We start from the raw sequence: 6,884 nt of genomic DNA, 5'->3' as shown, positions 1-6,884 counted from the left end.
TCAAGTAGGTGCTGTTCCATCTGGTTTCCACCTCCTGGATCAGCTTGGTTGCTTGCATGCCCAGCTGAAGCTGCACTTGTGTAAGCTTCTCCTTTAAAGATACAGAAGAGTAGGCCATTAAGTCACTAAGTAGGAGTACAGACAAACTATTAACATTATATATTGGAATAAAAGAAAAGAGCATACCTTAGCAGTGGTGCTGCTTCTAAAGTAGCCAACCAGCTTCCTTGCTTTGGCCCGGAGGCCAGAGAGCACAGGGTGCTGGTCAAGCGCCCTCTTCACAACAAGATTGAGGGTGTGAGCAACACAAATGTGGTGGCACAGCTTCAGCTCTTTCACGCATGCCACCATATTAGGAGCACCGTCGGTGACCATGCATGTCACCTTGCCTGAGATTCCCCATTCCTCCATCATGGAGGCTTTCACACAAGCAATATTTTCAGCAGTGTGAGACTGGGGGAATGCCTGCACTCCCAACAAAACCGAGCTCAGCTTTTCGTTCTCCTCTACAAAATGGCATGTCACTGCCAGGTAGGCATCCATGTTGATGGATGTCCACATATCTGATGTAAGGCTAACAGCAGCCAGCTTCTCTACTTTAGCCTTAGCGTGCTCCTTAGCAGACTCATATTTTGCCTCCACCATGGCCTTCAGAGCCTAAAGGAAGAAATATATATATAGATAGATAGATAGATAGATAGATAGATAGATAGATAGATAGATAGATAGATAGATAGATAGATAGATAGATAGATAGATAGATAGATAGATAGATAGATAGGACAAATGTCCTGAATCCTACGTCATTCACAATAGTGAAAGGCTGGGTATCCTTCACTATCATGGAGACTAGAGCTTCATCCAGCTCTTGTTTTCTGGTGGCTGGTTAAAAGGGGAATAAATACAGTGTCTGTTACCTGTCTTTATTTGCACAACAAGCAAACATCAGCATGCAAAAATTGTGATAGTGTGTTTATATATATAGTGTGTAATATAGTAATGAAATACCTTGGCTGGGTGAAGCTCCAGTTTCCTCCCTATTCTCATGCAAGGCGCGGTAGTGCCTTAGCATGGATGAGGTGTTATTATTGTACCCCAACTCCTTGGAGCACAGTAAACACCTCACCTTTACAGAAAATAAGAAACAGTGAAAAATACAGTTCCTCATAAGAAAACCTAATGCACGTGCAAATGTTCAGTTCACCTTACCTTGTTAGGGCTTATCAAATCAAAATGTTCCCACATAGGGGAAATCCTCCTCTTTCTCGCCGGCTCCATCCTACTCCTATCCTGTTCACTCCTAAATCTCTTATCTATATATATATCTCTCCTAAACTCTCCAAACATCAAACTAACTGTTTCAAACAAACCACTATCCAAACTCTGCTATCCAAATTATTCAAACTATCCAAACTCTGCAATTCAAACTATCCAAACTCTATCCACTCTCTCAACTGACTGCAACTCGCCTACAACAACCCACATTTTGAATGGAGCCTGTGGGGTTTTTAAAGCTGTCAAAGCCACGCCGAAATCTGAACCACTTCCTGAAGCAGTCACGTGGTACAGCCGGCCAGCGAGGCTTCGGCCGTCATCGTTTTCGGCTCCTCCCCTAAATGAAGCAAGCCTCGATACGTGCTTTACGGAAACGCCCCCTCCATTACTCGACACACGCCTCGAAACCTCGGCACATAACGTAACATCACCACCAAAGTCAAGTTCAATCATATTATACAGATTGGGTCAGATTATACAGATTGGTCAAAAATGTCCTATATAAGGAAACCAGTTGATTGCATCAAAGTCCCGACAAGCAGCATTCACTCCTTGGGAAGCGTAGAGCCACAGGGAGAGTCATCTACATTGTACATGGCTTTGCTGCAATCCCTCATACTGAGCAAGCATGAAGCGACAGTGGGAAGAAAAACTCCCCATTAACGGGAAGGAAAACCTCTGGCAGAACCGGGCTCAGTATGAACGGTCATCTGCCTCGACCGACTGGGGGTTACAGAGGACAGAGCAGAGACACAACAAGAGAGACAAAAGAAGCACACATTGATCCAGTAATCTGTTCTACATTAGATGGTAGTAGCGGGTGAGCCGTCTTCTCTGGATGATGTCACAGTTAACAGAACGCCAGACCAGGTGTACCTACTATGAAGATAAAAGAGAGAGAACAGAAAGTTAAAGCAGAAATGACAACACGTAATGGATCATTGAAGAACAGTAGAACTCTATAGAGTGAGAAAATTAGATCCTGGTATCCTCCAGTAGCCTAAGCCTATAGCAGTAAAACTATAAAGGTAGCTCAGAGTAACATGAGCCACTCTAGTTATAAGTTTTGTCAAAAAGGAAAGTTTTAAGATTAGTCTTAAAAGTAGACAGGGTGTCTGCCTCACGGACCAAAACTGGGAGTTGGTCCCACAGGAGAGGAGCCTGATAGCTAAAGGATCTGCCTCCCATTCTACTTTTAGAGACTCTAGGAATCACCAGCAGACCTGCAGTCTGAGAGCGAAGTGCTCTGTTAGGAACATACGGGGTAATCAGAGCTCTGATATATGATGGTAATAAACTCCTCTAAAGCTCATCTGCTTGTCTGGCCTGAATACTGGGTCCCTCTGTCTCTGGTTTCATGACAGAATGATCTGGCCCAAACATGGACCCATCGACTGACAAACAGTGGTGGGCAGATGTTGAGAGATCTTTTTCTCAATTGGAGTCAGGTGTGCGGGAGATTCTTTTCCTCCTAGGTATCCAGGCGCCTCCTGAATCCTATAGCTCGGTGCCGTCTAAAGCCTGTAGCCCGGGGCCTCCTGAAACCAGTTTCCCCCTGGCTCTCTGAGCTCTGTAGCCCGGGGCCTCCTGAAGCCTGTAGCCCGGTGCCCTCTGAACTCTGTAGTTGGGCAACCCCTGATGCTAAACTCCTGCTAGTTCAGGTTTTGTCATCAGGAGGGGCCTGCACCGTCGACGCCTTCGCCCTCGAAGGGGCCTGCACCGTCGACGCCTTCGCCCTCGAAGGGGCCTGCACCGTCAACGCCTTCACCCTCGAAGGGGCCTGCACCATCGACGCCTTCGCTCTCGAAGGGCCCTGCACCGTTGACGCCTTCGCTCTCGAAGGGCCCTGCACCGTTGACGCCTTTGCCCTCGAAAGGGTCTGCACCGTCGACGTCTACGCCCTCAAAGGGGCCTTGTTTAGCATAACTCGCTAATTATACATCCATAACTTGCTGTCACTCTACAGTTTGGGGATTATGAGCGGTGACCCTTGAGCGCCCCCTGCCTAGAGGCCAAGAAACTGTCGGCCTCACCTACAACCAGTTCTTTGCCGTTTATGATCGCCCAGTTATATATTTTTTTTCTTTCCATGATGACAAGTGAGGCCTGGCCTCACTTGCCTCCCGTGACTGCACGTCACTGGTGTATGTTAATGTTAAATTTGGTGTATGTTAATGTTAAATTTGGCCCTTCCGCTCTAACTACAATCTTTGAAGTTATACCTCCTGATGTTTTACATTCCAAACATAAGTCAAATACAGTAGCTTTTGCTATACTGATGGCGAGAAGAAGGCCCCTCCTACACATGAACAATGGCTTGCAGAGCTCATGAAGTTTTGCATTTAGAAAAGATGACATGTACATTAGCAGGTTCAACTGCTAAATTTGTCAAGACATGGCAGCCATTTTTACAATTTCACAATACATGGAAACATTCAGGATGAGTACCTCATCACGACAAAATCACTGCCATATTGATGTAGTTAGCTGTAAAGTGTGTTATGCCATAACACCATGATAAATAATTGATCTTAGATTGAATTCTGCTCCTGCTGCAAACATGAGAGGGAGTCAAGTGGGACTGCCCTTCTCGGCAGGAGGTCAGCTGTGACCACCTCCTTACAGACAAAAGCCACAGCCCCTCTGCTTCAGTCTCTTCTCCTCAGCATTCTTCTGCAAACCACCCCAGCCCTCTGAGAACAGACAAAGAAAGCCAGACCATGAGGGCCTGGTCGGCCCTCACCGACACACAAGCCAGCAGCTGAGGGAGATTGCCTGGACCAGCCACGCTTGATCCAGGGTCTGCTAGATTCGACTGCCTGCTTCAGCAGAGGACCTGACTGAATCCGGATGAACACACAAATACAGAGCTAAGTTGTTGTCTTAACTCCACCATCAGATGCAGGAGCAAAGATCCTGCATGCGAAACAGCATTGTGTATTTTTCCTCAGCCTGTACAGGAAAGCTAACCCGGACAGGGCGGAAAGCTGTGGAATTCTGAGAAAAAAATCGGACTGCAGCCGGTTCAGAGAAAGTGCTCACACCAGGCCTCCGACCCGACCACGCCGTTAGCCACATGCTGCTGCAAGGCTAACGCTAGCCTGCCAAGAGCCAAGCGCTAGCCCGCTAGCACTAGCCAACAACTTCCCTCCTTCAACACTCCACCCGTGAATGGCCAAAACTGGGCAGGACTGACACGAAACAAAGGACAGAGGTTTGGGCAGCGGTCTGAGGGTGAAGTTAAAAAGGTTTATTGGGAAATGTCTTGTAAACCGTGTATACCTGGCGTTTTGAACAAAGGCTAGCAATATAGCATTGCTAGCATTTGGTACCATGTCACTGTCGAGTGCGTTTTAAAGTTTTACCAGAAAGGTTACCTCTACAAGGGTTTCATACATTGATGGGACATTAATGTTTATGTTATCCAGCCACTCAATATGACTAAAATTAAAGCAAAAGCTTTCATTTGTTAACGCCAAGCGTCCGCTAGCCAACAGGATATTAGCCTTCCGAACATCCGGTCTCGGACATTTCAAAAGGAGTTTGTTTTAAAGCATAAAGCGTAACTGTTCTGCCCCGCCATCCTCCGATGGTGTTATGAGCCTTATTCCCGCATCAATATGTTATATTAATGCTGGTTTTCAAGGTAATTTTGATAACTATAGATTTTAACCAGGTTAGCGAAGATCGCTGCAGCGACCCCTAGCGGCCGGAGGTAGAATCGCATAAACAAAGGCAAGCGATTCTGATTTAAATGATTTTACAGGACAAAACGGTCCTCAGAATATTATTTCAACAAAAAATGTTTTGTTTAACTTGGGCTTTGCATTGTGAATTGATTGAAATACATGGCAAATGTTTTAACTCCATTCCATGTTTTTGTTAATCAGATCTGCAGTGAACCAGGATTCACTGAAGTATTCTGATTATGACCAACCATTTTTGTTTTGTCTTTTGTTTGTTTTTGTTAATTGTAAATAGTTCCTTAGCTTAGCTTCTTTTTATCTTCATTTTGCTTAGTAGTTTAGTTAAGTTTCACTAGCCTAGTAGAGAGGATTTATTAATTGAAATATTGTGCTAATTCAGGTAAACAACATTACATAGTGATGTTCTCTGGATGTTCATTTTATTTCTGTTATTAAATTCTTGGACTTGAAAAGAAGTTGTCACTCCTTTTATTCTGTGTGTGTGCAGGTTTTGCTGTTAAAAGATCACTAGTGGTCGAATTCATCCCTTTCAACCATTGTCTTGATATCAGCTTAAGAGCTGATCATCACCAGACAATACTTAACAGACAGAGAGTTATTTATGAAACATTAAATAACTTTAAACAGTGTATAATTGCACAACAAGTGTTAACCAGAAAAAGACGTTCTGTCAGAAAAAACTCAGTCAACTCACAAAAGTTACAGGTGACTTTAGAGGAAAAACAAGCCCAATGTCACCTATAAAACACATTTTTCATTTTTCATTCCACTGAGAAAAAGCCAAAAAACATTGTTTACCTGCCCTAATGCTGCAGTCTCTGGTTTCAGGTCTGAACAATCAAGTGTTGGCACATATAGGAATGGGTCTTTGGTCAGATTCCACAGTAAAGTCCTCTTGGTTACAAGCTCCTATCCAACACTGACATTTCTCTGCAATCCTTGCGGTTAAGTCAATGGAAAAAGCTCCATAAGGTCACGATCATCATATTCAGAGTCACTCCGGCAGATACCAACGCAGCAGTGTTTTGTTGTTGCCATATTATGACTGTTGGGATGATATTCAGGATAGATTTATTCACTACTCATACAAGTAAACTATTCAAGCGTTTCAGCTCTGCTTGTATGACCACAAGATGCCTGCAACGCATGCTGCAACATTTTGTAATTTGTCGTAATTTGAGGAATGCCTTATTGCTGTCGCCTGCTGTGCGAATGTTAGGCTTGCAATAGTGGCCACATTGTGGTGCCTTTCACGTTCGGTGTAAACCTATCTTTTGATACTGGTGTTGTCATAAACTTTAAAGTCTTAATAGAAGTCATTATCTTTAATTGATCTATGACTAAAATATGATGTGAAAGCACAAAACATGGAACAGGAAAGATGTTCCCTGGGGAAACTAATGAATCTGTTTTTTATGCAGTGTTGGGCTTTTTTTAAGATTTTCAATAACTTCAGAAACAACAATAATAATCATAACAGCAACAGTAATGAATATAGCAATAATAATTATTGTAAGTGCAAGTACCCTACATCTTATTTGATGAGGGGTATTAAGGGACCTGGATAACGAATAGGCAGCCGCTGACCCAAAAAAGGTTGAAGACCACTGCCCTAGATCTTAGAGGTTGCCAATTAAAATAATTTAATTGAAATAAAATTTAAACTCTTAGTGGTGTAGCCTCAGTGTGCACATGTGTGTCAGGGTTCTCTGTGTTGCCTTGCTCTAACTCTGTTCCTCAGGTGGTTCTAGTTGGCTGAAGGGGCGTTACCCACCACTGCAGCACGTTGAAGGCGGCTTCCCCTGGCTTCTTAAGCAGAGCTCGGACAGATGGAAGACGCCAGAGCCTTAAACCAGTCGTGGTACGACGTGGCATCTGTCCAAGTTCTCGGAAACCTGTTTG

Source organism: Fundulus heteroclitus, unplaced genomic scaffold (assembly GCF_011125445.2).
Source record: "Fundulus heteroclitus isolate FHET01 unplaced genomic scaffold, MU-UCD_Fhet_4.1 scaffold_107, whole genome shotgun sequence".
NCBI lineage: Eukaryota > Metazoa > Chordata > Actinopteri > Cyprinodontiformes > Fundulidae > Fundulus > Fundulus heteroclitus.
Note: the sequence above shows the minus strand (reverse complement) of the source record.